The 18,677-nt window shown below is 42.1% G+C and overlaps 1 long non-coding RNA gene across 2 annotated transcripts; it reads right to left on the reverse strand.

Annotated features, from left to right (window-relative positions):
• Positions 1-304: 304 nt before the first annotated feature.
• Positions 305-17,065, reverse strand: LOC144477217 (uncharacterized). Of its 2 annotated transcripts, XR_013495145.1 has the most exons (4): positions 16,768-17,065; positions 13,009-13,305; positions 9,347-9,609; positions 305-490 (listed from the first exon to the last, which is right to left on the reverse strand). It is a non-coding gene; the product is annotated as an uncharacterized LOC144477217 (long non-coding RNA). The 2 variants fall into 2 exon arrangements; XR_013495146.1 differs by lacking the exon at positions 9,347-9,609 and having other exon boundaries at positions 305-486.
• Between the last annotated feature and the right edge of the window lie 1,612 nt (positions 17,066-18,677).

An 18,677-nucleotide genomic window follows, 5' to 3' on the forward strand; every position in this document is an offset into this window, starting at 1 on the left:
AATTAATTTCGAAGCAGAATTTCAATTGATTTAAATCAAAATTTCCAGTCGCTTTCAATCAAAAATTTCATTGAAAAAAATTTCTCCGATCAACGATCATAGTTTCCAACAAAAAAACAACATCGCGCGACAATAAAAAAAAATGATTTTCGCGCCTCTATTTCTGGCAATCAGATGAATTCTTCTCGCGCAGGATCACCGAAAATGTTCGCCTTTTAAAAGCATCCATTTCTGCAGATAAATCACGCTTTTCGAGGATCTATTAGGCCGGTGATCAAGCCGCGTTTTTTATACTCACCGCCAACGAATGATTTACAATAGAGTTGTACGCAATTTGGCAAATCGTCTCCGTAAATAATGGCGGGTACCGACCGGATCCGCAGAGTCCCACGGTGCCCAAACAAGACGATCTCGCGACGGTAGCATTAATCCTTTCGATTATGGCGACCGAGAACCGAATGCCGGACCGGTGACGGGGGAGGCGGTCTTTCTGAAAAAACGAGAAGTTAGGCGAATGTCCGGTCGACGGTCAAGAGGCAGAGAGAGAAAGAGAGAGAAAGAGAGAGAGAGAGAGAGAGGGAGAGTGACGAATATCCTAAGAGGAAGAGAGACAAAGCAAGAAAGAAAAAGACAAATAGACAAAGACAGTCATAACGAGAGAAATAGAGGAAGAAAGAGTCAGACAGACAAAGAGAGAGACCAGGAGAGGACAAGGAGGGGGCGAGAGATGCCTTCCTTCGTCTTTTTACAGTTAGGCAGACCTCGTATCCGCGAGGATTACCTTGCCGCGGGCAAGAAGTTACCGGAACAGAGAGATTCAGACCTATCGCGCGTCACTGGAACGAGAGAACACACTTCCGAGTTGATCGATGGATCTCTTGTTCCGGAAAGACAGCGACACGAGTGGATGTCAGCGTTTTAGTCCTCCCGGTCGACCAAACAAACCTGTTTTATTTCGTCGCGGTCGATTTACGTACATTTCGTGGATTCTGCACAATTTTTACGTTTCATCGGTTCGCACGAATCTTTACCATTATTTTCGCGAAGATAAGGGAAACTTGATATTTCTCCACACGGACCTTGCCATAGATCTCTTTCAACGTGAACTTATAGCTCTCTGCAGGTATTTGACGTTTTTCCATTCTTCTTCCATTTTTCTTTTATTTGGTGTCACCTGGCTGTAGATCTCTTTGACCACAAACTATATCTTCCCTTTCATTTTTCTATTTCTTTGACCGCAAACTATATCTTCCTACAGGTGTCCTTTATTTTTCCTTTTCGTTTTTTTCAACAAATAACAAAATTCCTTTCTATTTGAAGATATTAATGCGATCGAATAAATTCTAATAGCAGTAATTGTAAACAAAAAAAAATGGCACGGCAAGGGGTTAAAATCAACACTGGAATAATTCGATTAATTTCTCGAACCCTTTTCAATTCCTGATATCGATATATCTCCCCGTTTCACCCGATCAACCGCGAACTTCTCGCCGTGATTTACGCGACGCTGACTTTTTCCCACCGAAAACGAAACCCGCGGCGAGTTTCGACACCTGTCGCGGCCGGTTCACCGGGATTCGATACCGATACCGACACGTCCCCGTATGTTATACGCGACGGGTTTTTGCGAAATCGTTGTCACCGCAACGCATAGCCGAGCTAAACGCGCCAGCGGATTAACGCGATCGGTTTCGCGGTCTACGAAAAAAAATTCTAATCGCTGGTGGTTATCGCCTGGATCGCGCAGACATCGGAGTCTGTACATAAATCATTGTTATCATTGCGATTATTCATTATGAATTGAATAATATTATTTTTAAAATTGTTAGAATTGCTGTCGGGATGACGTGTTATTTTTTGGACGATTGTTGTATTGACCCTTTGCACTCCGTTGTCTCAAGGGACATCGTAATTCTAATATATAATAATTATTATAATTTATTATTAAATATTATTATAATTATATTATATATAAGTATACATATGTAACGTATATAACGTATACTGTATAATAATATAAATGTTCATAAGCGCTGGTAGGTAACATCCATGGCGGTGCGGAGTGCAAAGGGTTCAAATGTGAAAAGAAGGGTCGCGTCTCGGCATTTTGAAAATTGCCGCGGGCTTGAGAGTCTCGCCCGAAAATACTGTATAATACCGGTTCCACGGAGAGCGGTCCCGCATTTAGGCTACTCTCCCGGCATCGCCTGAAAAATGTACGATGCGGTTTTGACCGATCGCCAAATCCAGCGTGTGTACACGACACTTTCGCAACGCGCGAAACGCTTTCGGCCGGTGACGTAATCTCTCGTTCGCCGGTCGCGTCACGTTCGATGGAAACGCAGCTTTCGGCACTCTACTATTCGCGCGACCGTCCTCCTCCCGTACGTCCTATCGAAAAACCATTTATCTCTCTCGTTACACCCTCGACAGCCTCGACAACCTGTTGACAAATTATTTCATTCGATTAGATGCTCCTGTCACCTTGACTTCTTTTTTTTTAAATAATGATATATATGCATTTGTTTACTGGATTTTGCTTGCTGCTTTTTTGAGCAATAACGTGACATTATTTATTCGATTATTAATGCGACTATCAAAGTAGCATTATTTTTTTTTAATATTAAAGTCGCATTAATTCTCGATTAATAAGATGACATTATTTCTCAATTAGCAAAACACGATTATTTCCCGACAATTAAATTGCCATTATTTTCAAAACAATAAATCGTCACGATGAGATTCCTGCGGCACATTTTAAACGGCACGCACTCGTTCCCGCGAGCGAATCAAGTCTAAATATAAGCTCCGAGGTTTTCGCGGGGGCCCGAGCAAATGAGCAATTTTTTTCACGCGGTCCTAATTCTACGGCCAGGGGCCATTGCAATTTGCCAAAGACGACTCCGTAGAGTATATTTGGCGTTAGCGTGCGCGTCACCTCGTTGTTAAAGGTCCCGCCAAAGAAAAAAAAAAGCGAGAGACAAAATTCTTTGCAAACAGAAGAACTACCGAAGGTGGCTGTACACCGGAGAACCAGGTGGGATCATTGGATGACAGGTGGTCGGTCAGTCTCCGTGGCGATTGACGATCATTGCGACAGAGCAAACGCTGACGGGGACGACGGTGTCGCGTGTCCACAACACGACTGTGCGAACGCGGGGGCTGCGATGAGTTCAAGGTCGCGTGGGATACTGCAAATAGACTCTTAGAGAGACAGAGAGCGAGAGCGAGAGAGAGAGGTTTCGGGATGGGGTCCGTTCACCCTGGCGACTTCCAGGAGAAACTGTCGAATAGCATAAACAGTTCTGGTTACTGTCTATAGAAGAAATTGTCACTGGACAAATTTTTTTACACGAATGAGACTTTAAACAATTTTTTGGAACGTGTCTTATAATATCACAATTTTATAACGTAAGATGTTCTAGTTAAATAGTTATTGTTCGAAGGGACATGTATGCAAGATGCATACAGTTCTCGATATTGTTGTAGGTAACAATAATTTTGGAAAATATTGCTAACATCTTTTTCTTTTCAAGACTTATGTCTTGCATAAAATACTCGCACGAAATATTCCTAATGAAATAATCACTTATCCTATACATATACTACTGTAATGTCATGTTGCCACGAGCGCGTCAACTATACAACATAAAATACGTTCCGTACGAATAAGAATATTTCTGTTTCCCGAACACGCGATCCGCCGTGTGATTGAACAACTATTGAAGCCCCTGGGTTATAAGCGCGAAGTTCACCGAGCGGAAAAACAGCTATTAAATCACGCATAAACGGAGATCACGGTAAAAACTTGTTGCGGACGTCGCTTAAAATATTTTGAAAAAAAGCCGAGTATAATTTCTTAATTCCGATATAATTCTAGCATCGGCTGGTATTATTAACGATTTATGCGAATCATGCGCGCGCGCGCGCGGTTCTCTATTTATCAGCGATTCGATAAATCGATTTCGAGGTGAAGCCGGTTGACACGACGCAGGGATGATTCGCATAATTATGCCGATTCTTATCGATCGCGCGAAACTATATTTTCATCGGCTTAACCCCTTGACATACGATGGCGTCTCTGAGACGTCATTCATTACACGTGCCATTGTAGACTTCGACGTCCACGAGACGTGAAAAACTGTCTTTGGCTAACACCGAGCTATATATTATTAGATTAGCTGTTTTGCCGGCGCGCATTTTATTTGTACGTCAAGCGGTTCAGCCGGTTGGGGACGTAAAGGCGGAAAACACTTTCGCGCGACGGCTTCATTGTGTAAAACGGTGACTGCTCGCTTAATTTTGGTCGCCCTTATGCAAATCCATCGACGCCGACTACATTGCATAAAATGAAAGGCGGTAGAAATCCGGCGGTGATCGAACAATCGCTACCGAAATCGCTTATTATGGTAAACGGATGTAACTGTGCCAATTTCCGGCGCCTTTCGGCTGATTAACAATCGACAGGCACCCGAATTATTTTCTTCCGATCCAACAATAGACGGAAACTTCGATTTCAGTTAGCTGTTCGACGGGATGCTATAATTATCGTTTCGGCTGGTAGTCGTCGTCGAAGATTTTCATTATTTCATTACCTTAAGCTGGTCGGAGACCTTAATTGTTATTCTGGCCGGCGGTAAGACGGAAACATTAATTGTTCCCTTGGTTCGCGACATAGTAGAAAGGTTCAATTATTTTTTTGCCACAAATTCGTCGGAAACGTTAATTATTTTTTTTAGTCAACAGCGGATGGGAACATTAATTACGTTTTAGTTAGCAAAATCGAAAAGGCTTAATTAGTTTTTTTTATTATAAGTTTATCGGAGACCTTAATTAGTTTTTTTTTAGTGTAAGTTCGTCGGAGACCTTAATTATCTTTCTACCGTAAGTGCGTCGAAAACCTTAATTATTTTTCTAATTGACAGTCGACGGAAACGTTAATTTATAATTCATAATTATAATTTATAATTCGATTTATGATTTAATCTATAATTCAATGTATAATTTGATCTATAATTCAATGTATAATTTGATCTATAATTAAACGTATAATTCAATCTATAATTTCATTTACGATTTATGCGAAGTATTACTTAATTATAAATCTGAATAATTATTGGCCTTTGACGGATCGCATTTCCATGAATCAGTAATCGCAAAAAATCCTCCAATGAGATGACCGCAATAATGATCATTAGACTACAGATCTTTATGCAATATGCGAAATGCATTCCGATTTTTAACGACGCGAATACATTGACAGTAGTGCGACAGCATTTATAAAAAAAAAAAACTTCCAATGGAATCGCTCCGTCTGCTGGTGATCCACTTTGCAACAAATGCATCGAATCCTTAATCCTCCGATTACGATTCGAGCGCCGGACGACGGCTCGAAGCAGCGTGGTTGCGCAATATCGGGACGGACTCGATGGAATATTTCACGTGTAAACAAATTATGCGATCGTAGGAGAACTGTTTTAGTGTGTACTCCGCTATTAACATAATTTTTTGTTGCTCGGCGAACAATGATACGTGCACCGCATACAAAATGGTATATTCCATTGGAATAGAAAAGTCGAAGCAATGATCTCTCTCCCAGTCTCTCTCTCTCTCTCTCTCCCTCTCTATTTATCTCTCTTTATCTTTATCTCGCTCGCTCGCTGATCAGGATGTCTGTGAATTTAAGAATTATGAAATTGTTCCAGTCGACACCTGTTTCTCGGAAAGCCGCACCGCTACCAGACGCGAATTTCGCAAATCTCGACCGTCCAAAGTTCGCATTTTGTTTAGGATCATAATCGCGGCGCTGTCGATCCATCGATATCCAACTCGATACGTTCGATCGAACTTCGAACCGTAATCTATTCCTTGGTAACTCGATTAAACTTGCGCGGCATATAATCGTGTCATTATCTTCATCAGCTATGCAATTGATCGCTAATGGTGATCGTAGCGTCGTAATCGTTGTAAACAGTAGTTATCGCTTGAAATTATTGGACTACTACGGATCTTTATCCAACATTTACGCAACTTTGGAGGAATTTAGAGATATAAATAAAGAAATAATTAGCGCAATATTAATAATTATAAAGAATATAATTCTAATATTAAAGAAGTAACGATTTCAATGAGAAGACTATCGAGAATCTAGAAATAAAACGCGCCTACGACAAACTCTGATATTCGAACATCGACGACCATTTTCGAAAAGAAAATGGCGCGGGTCGGCCGCCGATTTCCCGAAATGGTGAACCCGATTGCGAAAAAAAGATAATGTAGGTCAAGCGGGCCTGGAGGCGCGAACCGAACAATCAGCTGCGACCGAAAGCAAAAAAAAACAGCAGAAGAGAAGCGGAGAACCGGGTACCCGAGCCGGGCCGGCATAACGATCGAGCGGAATAATGGCCGAGCATACCGATTCGCGTCGATCGCGATTCACGAACGTGCACGCGATCCATTAAAGCGCCGCTAAAACCGTAGAGCCGTCGAATAGGAGCACGTTTCCTATCGTTGTGCAACTGTGTAGCCATGGGGATCGACGTCATCGGCGCGCGATCGGCGCTCGATTTTTCGGACGTTGGTGGCCCATAGGCGGGCCCGACGGTGTTCCCGACGATGGCCAGAAACTCGGCCAACGCTCGCCCGCAAACTGGGCCAAGGCCGAATCCTTCCAATTGCTCGGCTATGCTTCCCCTCGCCTGGATCCAAACGCCGAATCGATCACGATCCGATCGGCTACGCTCCGCCATTTTCGCTGACCGACTGACCCGCCTAACTGGCCTAAAAAATACTAAAACATCACTGAGCATATTCTGAGATTCGCCTAGGATTTTATTTAGCGATATCGCGTCGATCTATAATGCTTAAAAATATTATAGCATCGTAGCGACAATATAGCTTTCTCTTTTATTATATAGTTCCAACCCTTTCTTCTGTATTCTCAATGTTTTAGGTCCATTTTCATTCTATTCCTTGGACAATTTATCAATTATCTTTTTTTTAAGGCTTTCATTCGTTGACAATTTTTATGTCAGGCTAAGCAATCGAATAAAATCATTAATTCACGATTGTCAACGTTTCTTTCTGTCTTCGTAATGTTTGTTTTATGATCATGATTCGCCTTCCAATGTCTCGTTCTGACGTTTTTCTATGTTTTCACAGCGTTTGCTAATTAACGATTGTTTTCTCGGACAATGTCTCAAGTAGCCGCGCACCGATTGACCGCCGCATAATCGCAGAATATTTCAGAATCACTTTGCGCCGCGCAATTGAACGTCGTGCATCCGCTGCACCGAGAGCGGTCGTAAATTTTTTTTTCTTGCTTAGCTCCCGGTCGCAACGAACGTCTACGAATCTCCCCTTTTAACTTCGTCAATCCTCGCGCCGCTCCACGTGTCTGATTTATATTGATTAGCACGTGCCGCCGCACTTAGCGCGGCGTCCCTCAATTAACTGCACTTCCGAGACCGGCATTGTTTGTCGTGTTTGTTATCCAATTTGAACGGAGACGAATCCTCCGTCCGGACTGAAGAAGCTGCGCCGTGAGAAACGGAGACGTCGCGAATAAATCACGAATACGGAAAATGGTAGAAAATGTATTTAAACAACTGAATTATTATTATTATTATACTGTCGAAGATATTATACCGTGGAAAAATTACGAATGGCAATTGGTCAACTTTGACCGACGATAACTAAGTGAAAAATTGTCGTATGATGATAATATTTTTTTTAAATTAACGCTTGAAGCTTCTACTTTAACATAGTGTTTCTAGATTTTAAAATCGATAGAGAATCGTTAATGTAACCCTTCAAATGCAAGGATCATTTTCGTGATTTTTTTTAAAATAGGCAAGTTTGACCAAATGCAGAGACTACTCAAAATTTTTCTCAAGGATGCCGTTTACGTAGAAATAGAGCGTAAACCGTCCCCTTTAATTTAAAAAAAGGGGCACCTGCCTACGATTTTTTCTCGCGAAGTTACAACACTTTAAAGTCACCCGGTTAGTACGTAAATGCAGGGGTCGCTGCAAACTTTTTCAAAGTTTGAAAATACGCCCAGACTTCCACGAATTTTTTTCAGGCATGCGATTTACACGAAAATGAAGTTCGATTCTTCTATTTCAATTTAAAAAAAGCGAGACCCGCCAGCGATTTTTTCTCGCAAAGTTACAGCACTTTGAAGTTACACTGTTAACGCAAGCCAGAAATGCTCGCCGATTCCACGCTGAAAATGAAAGGGTTGCTTCGAAATGCTGTAGCTCTGCGAAAAAAAATCGCAGCTAGGTTTTATTTTTTTTTCAATTAAAGGGGAAGGTTCGCGCTTTGTTTCTACGTAAACGACGCTTCGGAGAAAAATTTTCCCGGGTCCCGGCAGTTCGTCGAACGTTCCTCGAACAACGTCGCCGACGCTATCGCTTTAAAAACAAAATTGGCGGAGCGTCGAGAGGAGAAAAGAGAGATCAAAATGACGGTGCGAGTGTCAGTGATTATCGGTCAAGGCTCGATGCGATGTTGACGCGTCACGTAGAGGATCGGCCAACAGTAATTACCGAAAGGATCAATATTACCGTGGGCAGGCTGTCGCGTTTCGTTTTAAATGAGAAAAGACACTGTTTGCGGTGCCGCCATGTCCGATAAAACTTGTCGAGACGCTGGCGATTTACTTTGAAAACAGTAAAGAAATATCCCGCCTCGCGCTAAGTGGACGGTATTTCTACGTTTAACAATGATAAACATGTTTATTACGTGCTGCCGGTGTACACGCCGGACCGAGCCCATCGTATTCGGACCCATATCGTCGAGCAATGTTTGATCAGTCTCCCACGATCTCATTCAAGCTTTCGAGAGTCTCCTGGCTGTGTCGCGACAGCATCGTTGCACTCGTACGACTATTTGACGACGTAATTCAACCAAAATGTTTGCACGATGTTCGATCCGCGCGACATCAAGTTTGTTCAAGATCCTGCGTTCGTCGTGGACGAATATCAGATTAATTTCAGATATAAATTGCGATAATTGGATTCGTAGTTTATGGTAACTAGGATCGTAATTTACGATAATTTGATATAATGTGGTACGATTAGGTGAGAGAAACGCCTAAGGAAATGGATCAAATCGGCGATCCAATGGGTAATTTCACGTGGTGAAGTAATCGTCGTCGTAACTCGAAAAAGATTGTTTGCTCGGCTCGATGCCTCTCTTAAAAAACAAAACGAAGAAAGAATGAAATAAAAGAAGAAACAAAGAAGAGAGGAATGAATCGAAGAAAGAAACGACGGAAGAATGAATGAAAGAGAGAAAGAAAGGGGATAGGCCGAGAGAAAAGAGATTTCTGATCGGCTACCAAAGAGAAAGTTTCGGCGTCGACGTGAATTACACAGCGCCGTAAAGAATGATTGTTCCACCGTGCAAATAGTCATTGCCGAGGGGTTCATCCGAGCACGATCATTGACCAGTAATTGAACGTTTCCACGGCTAAGTCGATCGTCGATCGTTAACCGAAACTCTGTGGCTGCTGACAAGCGTCGATTCGCGTCGATTTCGTTTACTTCTTCGTCTATAAGCCGGCAACTATTTGCAAAAACGGCCAATATCCACGTGTACAGACTGTAACAAAAGTATACGATTTTTGATTTTTTTTGGTAAAACGATTTTTCATAATCAAATTAATAATGATAATGATAATAATATAATATTGTTATATTGATATTAATATATAAAACATAAAAGTTTTAAACCCTCAAAAAGAAAACACGCTCGGACTGCTATAATTTTATGGAAAACAGATTTAAATGTCGACACACGAGTCGGCGAATATAGTTCACGATTTTGCATCGAAAAGAGCAAGCTGTCCGCACGATTAACAGGGTAATGATATGAAAATCAGAGCGGTCGGCAAAATGGTTCTTCTGTTTCCTCTTTTTTCTACCGCGGCACAAAAATGTAATGTCCTCGCGTGATTAGAATTAGAATGCGACAATCGGTGGACTCTTTAACCTCGTTTATTCGAATGAAATTGGGTCGTAAGAAACATTTCCGATTCGGTTACACTTTAAACGCATTCAATGAGTGTGAAACGAGCGGTTCAGAAAAAGATCGGCAAAAAACCATCCGACAGAAACGATCGAGCAGTTTTCGCGCGTGTTCGACGATTCTCTGACAGATGCATTAACACATTATTACGCACTAGCGTACCCGTCGTTTATCCGCGGTTCAAAAAGCTGTCGGACCTGTCTAATTAGTTATAAATCACTGCCGAGCGCGACCGCGAATCGCGAACTTGTCCCTTGACGGCTGTTAATCGCGCGAAACAGGTGCAACGGATGCGATTATTAGACCGCGGATTGGACGCGTTCGCGGTAAAATTGAGATTGCGTAATTTAAAGTATATCAAGATGCTGCGTTTAATTATATAATGACGATTAAAATCGTCGCAGATACACGTGACACGGGAAATGTTTATTTCGCATCGAGATCCGCGGTCTAATAATTATTCATAGTACGTGACGAACGAGTTGCGGCTATTCTTTATATATTATTGTGCAACTTGAAGCATCATTTGGATCAGTATTTCAGTTAAATATTCGTTAACACTTTGCACTCGAATGGTGGCTCTGCTGCACCACAAAAATTAATATTATTATTATATAAAAAGGAAACGCCACAAGTTAGAGAAGTTATTCTAGATTTACAATTTAAATCGTGTCGAGTGCAGAGGGTTAATAAATAAAAATTCTTTCGATGCGTCCGCTGTATTGATACTCTTTTGACAAACGCGTACAATAGGCGGTGTCCCGATCTCCGCGAAACAGCGCATCCAGGAAGTATCAAGCACGGCCAAGCATAAAGAAGATCCAGCAATACCTTCGAGATCGTGTCGGAATACGAAGTAACCACTCCGTGAACGCCTCGGTCTTACGCAATACTGATGTGCGTTCACATTTAATCGCTTGCATATTATTTCATAAGATCGTAGGGAAAAAAACTTAACCGCCCGTTGTTACTTGTCCAACTGATCATCCGTGGGCTTTGCGCCGAGAAAAAGAACCTATCAGGCCAACGAGTCATCGTTGCGATCATAACGAGCTATTATTATCGCTAAATGTTTTACCAGCGTATATTGAAAAGAATAAAATGAGATAGATATGAATATAAATACTAATCTGAGTCTGAATAGAAATATAAATTCATAGAGTAAAAAGGAATCTATAAAAATACAGATACTTTAATATCCCAATATTCCTGCAGATGACGCAAAGAACGTAGAAATTTGATTCCGCCTTTCTAATTGCCTAATCTCGCAATGCGCCGGGAGGAAGGGCTGGTTGAGGCGAGGCCGGGCTCGCTTCCGGTGGTGAACCGACTCCGTGAACGGGGCGAACCAAAAGCTGCCGGGTTCAAGCTACTGGAATCGCTCCACCGACCAAATAGACGCCAGCCTTTTTTTTTCTCAATCGAATCGGATACAAAGTTGACTGATAATCGTCGATTAGAATACTGAGAATCATCCTAGAAAATAATGTTTAAAGATGATAGTAAAATGCGAAAAATACAACATTGTATATTTATACGACGAGGAAAATCGCGAACGACATTACGTAATTTCGGGATCAAAGCTAGCGAACACGCTAGGATACCGTGCCACTTTCGGCGTGTGTCGCAACGCGCTCCACGAACCTCTATTGTCCACGGAATTGGTCAATACCGTTCCAGACTGTATCGGCTTTCCCTCCCACGAGACTTTTCCTAACGATTTACGACACGCGCGGCCGAGTCTCGCAACGATCTTCAAGTTCGCGCGAGTCCTCGACCTTCGCGGATGCAACGCTTTCGCGTTCGCGATCTCGCAACCGGCATTCCTGACCAGCGTTCATCCTGGGAACTTGTACCCGTGTAGAACAATCGAGACGACATTTCTCCAGATTTTAATACCATCTCCACCGACCCTTGATTTCGTCGAACCAAATCCTTGCAAAGAAATGAAACTATAGAATTTCTTTCGCAACGAAGTAACAACGTCGATCGCAGAACGTTTATGACATAAAAGATATCTAGTGATTACTCGAAAGTTTGCCCAAGAAGATCGTTTTAATCGACCGACATATGAATCGTCGAACGGGCATTCGTAACATAAAGAGCGACGAGATGGACATCGCGCCGGCGGAAATAGTTACGGACAATAAATCAATATTCAAACACGGGTGTTCATTAGTTTTTGCTCTTTCCTGACCCCGGCCTAATGATTGTCCTTGTTCGATAGCGCGTACGATCACGCACGTATACGTCACGGTTACGTGCGAATTCCGCCGTCGTAATTTTCCAACGTCGGCGTTACATTATCCAGTGTCACTTCCGTTTCAAGTTTATTCAGTAATCAATCCGCGACGAAAGTTCAAACGCGAGTGCAAAGTGCTCGATTCGCATAATCACGGAAGAAAGCGTCGGTCGTCGTTCCTCCACCTGGCCTGGTTTATTCTCCTTCGAATTAGTTCCTATACTCCTCGCAATAACAAACAAACGACAACGGTTAAAGTACAATATTAAAGATTTTAATACTATATATTAAAGATTAAAGATTTTAGTCTCATTTTAAACTGCAATTTTAATATAATTTTTTAATTAATATCCTCATTATATTTCTGTATATACGATATTTTATAATGTCCTTATTTTAAGTCGTAATTAAACATTTTTACTTTTAAAATAATGAATTCATTTAAAATAATTATATGTTCACTCGATCGACAATCTGGTAATTAGAATCGATATAAGTGTTAAAGTAATAGTTCGTACCGAAGGTAAGTAACACATCTTTTTCTTCAACAACCAGCGATTCTGCAAACTTCTCGGCGGGTTCACAGGCGGGTTGCCTGCTCGCAGGCGCTCGCTCGTCGGCGAGCCGAGCGGCGAACGCGCGAACCACCGCTATCATGCGCGGTGATGCTCCGAGAGCCAAGCCGGCGAATCGTCGATCAGCTGATCGATGGAAAATGGAACGTTACTCACCGTGCGCGTGGGCGGGCAGACTCAATCTTCACTTGTTGCGTCGCTCGAATGTCTCCTGCGTCCCTCGTCCTCCTTTATGCCGCCGCTTCCTGGTTTCCTGTTGGTCGGATGGACGCCGCCACATACGCGTGTGTCCCGAGCACCACGTTGCGAAACGCCGGGCTTTCGGTGGGTCCCGGTTAAAAATATATACAGGGCGGGGCTCGCCGAAGACGCTCGAGCTTCCGCGACGCGATTCCTCTTCCTTCCTCCGTTCGCCAAAACTGCACCGCTGCTTCGATAATTCACTCGCCGATTCTAAAAACAAAAATTAAATCAGTCTCTGGGAAACTTGCAATTCAGGGAATCGATTCTTTCCAATGTTATCCGAACACCGTGTATATCAGGATACGCGTGGGAGTCTTTTTGTCATAAATGCATAATATACGCAGTCTAATGATTATTGCAATGAAACTTGATTCAATGCTAAACCTACCACGTATTCTTTATTTCATAATTATTGAAACCTATAAAGCCGTAATATCTCATTCTTCTGGATTTTTATGAAAAATTTTGAAAAATTTAATCCTTTGCACTCGGAGCCTCCTTTCGTTTACGTATATAAATAAATGCTACAGCCACAAAATTAATTAGAAGTCATGGTTGTACTTTATTGTTTTCTTAATTGATCGAAGATACAAATGTTATGGTATATTTAATGGTGAAACTTTACTGTCTGTAATGCTCCATAGTGTGATACCTCTCGAAGCAATCGCCAATATGTAATCTTGGCTTCTCTCTACAGGTATCGCAAAAATAATGCGTCTGCCGTCTCCCGCCCGGATTCTTTCTATCAGAACACACTTTGCAATCTCTCTTAATACCACAGCGTATGATGTGTAGGCGGTTGTCAAGCCTGCCCCCGGTATTCGCTGAGTAAATGGTACTTCTAGAAGTACCACTTTGTCGAAAATTGCCGATGAGTTGGTCCACCAATAATTTGACGAATTTCAAGTGCGACATTGGGTTCTCGTTATTACCTTTTTTAACAGTCTTGTACAATATATATGAATTCACCGCGGACATCTCCATTCCCCAGAAAAATAGTTTTCTCCACCATTTAAGAGACTTTTTCAAAAAGCAATATGTTGCAGCATATTGATCGGCCCGACCTACTCCACGCATATTCTTTATATAATCGATCACGATTTTAGGTTTCTGTATATTTACAGAGGAACCGTGCACTTTTCTATCCTGTGATATTAAACCAACTCCGTTGCAAGTACTCAACAAAGTAACAATCCTTTTGTCCTTCCACGCAAGGACTAGTATTTTGTCTTTCTTGAAGGCCATTGTTGTCTTGCCATTTAAAAATCTCGGTTTTATCATTACCTCTGGTAAATGTTTCCCACTTGCTTTTACAGTACCAGTAAAGGAACATTTCAACTTTAGCAATTCTTCTGCGAGAGGCAAGCTAGTATAATTCCTATCTGTATACATGTGATAGCCTTCGGCATCAGGGATATTTTCCAGTAGATTTTTATACAAGTGTAAGGGAATTCTGGAACTGACTGGTAGATCCGGTCTTACAAGGTCTTCGGTTGTAATACTGCCGTAATAAGGTAAAACTGAGTAAACATATCCAGTCTCTGAGTCTGCCAGCACATAAATTCTTATTCCCCATTTAGTGGGTTTGGCTGGGTTATAAGTTATAAAAGCTATTTTTCCTTTCAACTTTATAACGGATTCGTTAACACAAATTCCTTTGTAAGGTATAAAATGTTTGGAAAATTTCGAATTGATGCATTCTAAAAAGTTACTGGCTTTCTGAATGCGGCTTCTCATACAGGCATTTCTACCTACCGGTGGATTTTTGTATAAATGAAGCATCCAAAAGATCTGTTGAAATCTGTCACGTGTAAATATGTCAGAGTAGAATGGTATTTTGCTGTTGAATTTAGTAGACCAATAATCCTGGATGTTTGCAAGCGGCATGGTTCCCATATTCAAGATAACTCCAATGAAGGCCAGAAATTCCTGCTGGTCAATGTCTCTCCAGGTATTCCATATCGATCTTTTCGACAACTGCTTTCCTCTGATCTTAGAATTGGCATAATCATTCGTTTCCTTAATTATGGAATCAATTAACGTATCTGTAAAGTACAAACGAAAGAAGTCTAACGGTTCTTTTATATTTTGTGAAACTTGTGGTCCTGCACATTGGGGAGAAACATTGAAATCAATGGTAAACGGAATATTATCTGCTTCTGTAACAGCTACCCATTCGCTATTTTCAGTCAGATCTATCGTATCCACTGTTCCCTCTCCTCCGTCACTTTCGTACTCCTCTATGTCACTGTCACTGGTAGTGCTTTCATAATTCAGCTCAACATTGTCCGCATTATCATGACATTCAACGTCTGCGGCAATATTGTTGCTCTCATTGTAAACTGTGAAGTCCAATTCGTCGTCACTACTTTCAACATCACTGTAATATTCATTGATCTTCCTCTTATCTGCCATAGCAGGGTTATGAAAAATTTGTACAAAAAAAAGTCAAAGATTACAGACTCCAGTATAATACAATAAATAACGCAAAACTAAATTGTAACTAATGCATATAGCCTGCCAGCCACGGAATATAGCAACAGAGCACTCAGTAGCCTGTTGTCAATGTCAATTTTCTCATCTCAAAAGCATCGGTTTTCTTTTTCTACGGTTACACACACGAAACTTTCTCAAACAGATTCAACGGGCATTTAGTTGAAAAAATAAACAATCTTTTTACGATCCGTTCTGCGCCGTTCTGTCATAAACATAAAGTCATATTCGCATTGTTTTCGTAGCGGAGCCCTCTAGTCCGAGGACAAACGTTAAAAATAGCTCCGCTCCAGAATCCTCGAGTGCAAAGGGTTAAACGAACCGAATCTTATAATTGTTATCAGGCAACACGCTCGACGGTCGTTGTTAGACCTCGGTGGATTTAGTGTTGAAGATTCAATGTTATTTCGAATGCTACGCTCACGCCCCCTTTCTAGAGGATCCCGACGGCGATGGTGGCTCGAGGACCACCGAGGTCATCTTAGAGGATAAGAAAACTTAATTGAAACGTGAAACTAGCCACATTATATTCCAATGAAATTATTAACCTGAAAAGAAAATTAAGCAAAAAATAAGAAAAACAACATTCATATATACCGCTTCAAGTTCGAAGCAGAAGTGGTTTACGAAAGATCGGAGCATGCGTGCACACAACTATTAAACACTTCGTAGTCGAGGGCTCCGAAGCGGAGCCATTCAAAACTTATCTCCATTGTCTCTGTAACGGAACCCTCGAGTTTATAGATAAATGTTAAATGGCACTACCACTGAGCCCTCCGCTTCGAAGAGTTAACAATAACATTAACAACAACAATAGTAACAACGTTATTCGGCCTGTCGGCGAACAATGGCACGCACGTTCGCCGCAGTTTCAAACCGAGCACGCCAGAAACGAAGATTTCATTCCGCGCGCGATCGATTTACTTCTTTACCTGTTCGCCAGTCGTGTCAGCGTCGCGGAACGCCTTGTACAGCCGGGTAGAGAGACGGTTACGTCTCCGAGAGGAAGTTATTCGGTAGACAAGAACCGGTTGTTATCGCGGGGACGGAGGCGATACGCGTGGAAACCGGGCGATCGGAAACGCGGTGTGGTCTGTGCGCTGCGTTTCGTACGGCGTGACAGATCGCGTCCGTTGTTTCCACGGGTGTCGGGGGTCCGATGCGAAACCAGCTACTCACGTGTCCCGTCGAATCTCGATGGTTTTTGTGGTGTCGTCGTCGAGCCCGCCAACCCGAACTTCTGCCATAAAGTTCGCCGTTCCCGCCAGCGAGTGTGTCACCGTCGTGTTGCCATGCTCGTTTCCGGGGCCGTCAACGGTGCAGCGACAACGATCGAGGATCGATAACGAACGCCGACGACATGCCACGGGCTGTCAACACGGTACAAGCCGCGGCTCGTGTCAATAAAAACGTTAAACACGCCGAATTCCCACCGGACGAAATCGAAACGGTCCGTTCGCTGCCACGTTCTCGCACGTTCCGCGCAACTGGCGCGCCACGAGCGGCCGTTCGCGTAACTGCTCCACAGGTTTATCGATAAGTTGATTCCTAATTTGAATTTTTTTCTTTTTTCCTTATGGTATAATGCGAGTATATTATATACTTCGTTCCTACTACGGTGACAACGAAGATGCACCGCGCGAATATTTGAACGTTGGAAACGACAATTAATTATAATCATAGCACAATAATATAGTAATATATACGTGTAAATAATCGCTATAGAAAGATACGATCAAACGTAGCTTTATAGACCGTTGTATAACGTATTGAGATTGGGCTACGATGTTCTACAATCTTCTACAATGACTAAATGATGTTCACTGAAATTTACGTGACCGATTCCGTACTATGTTGATGTCATAAAAGCATCTGTCTTTGAATTGCCTGTGTTTCTCCGTGGGCATCAAAACAACGCTTAGATAGGTGCGGGTATTTGTAGGTTAAATTTCAAACAACTCACCGCAGTCAGTTGGCCGATATTTTGATGAAACAGAAGCAGACATTCTTCCCGCGCTCCTGAGGATCTTCGGCAACTGCGAGAACGGGAGCATAGGATGTATCGCACGATGGAAAGAGAGTATAGACCAAGGACAGGATTCCTGCATCTTCTTCTTCGTCTTGGGAGATTCCGCGATAGAGATTGATCTAGAACAAAAAGAACAGCAGTATTAATACCTTGAATTATTTCGGTATGCACTAATTTAACCGTTATTACGTTTGAAGCAGTCCTGCCATATGCAATATTACAGCGCCTTCATCGGAGAAAGAACGAAGCTTCGAACAGTGTCCGTACAGCGGCAAAACGCTCAAACTGTTCGCAATGTTACCTACAGTCGGATTTGGCTAACAGTTTGAGCGTTTTGCCGCTGCACGAATTGGCGCTGTACAGACCGCGAAAAAAGCTTCCAGATTCCGCCGCGAGAAGCGCCACTGGGCGGCATTTTTGAATTTAAAAAAGACGACGCGCGTGAAATCGCTTACAGAATAAACTATTCTCATATATATCTTATATATATATATATCATCCTTACGATGCTGTTTTATTCTCTAAATTGGTAGGTTATGTATCTACAACAAATAGTCAATTATCTTTATGTTCATAAAGCCTTTCGTACGGAAGGAAAATGGACATAACCTGACATATATTTTCGGGGATCATCGGAGAATCGTTAAAGGATTTCTGTGAAAGGAGGTTCTAGTCAGGCAGCCTGAAGTTGTAGGGTAATAGTAGTCGATCAAATAAATCGGACACCGATATTTCCCTGTGTTCATGGCTGAAGGCAACTCGCTCCTTTTAAGTTCACTTTATTCTCGTGTTAATTCTCCCCAATTATGTACAAAAATATAATGAGAATCGATAATCATTACAGAGTTCGTAACATTAGGTAGGTACATGACGATGTGTGCTCTTGTCTCCTCGGGCTTCGACACCTTTCACCATGGCTAAAACAGTTTCTGAAAGTGAAAGACGATCGATCGTCGACTTTGGCGTGTATCCATACGCGCCGTGTAGCCTATCTCTCTCTCCCTCGAATTCCCATTCTACGAGAAAGACCAAGAAACGAAAAACAAGAGAAACGGATAAA

Source organism: Augochlora pura, chromosome 11 (genome assembly GCF_028453695.1).
Source record: "Augochlora pura isolate Apur16 chromosome 11, APUR_v2.2.1, whole genome shotgun sequence".
Lineage (NCBI taxonomy): Eukaryota > Metazoa > Arthropoda > Insecta > Hymenoptera > Halictidae > Augochlora > Augochlora pura.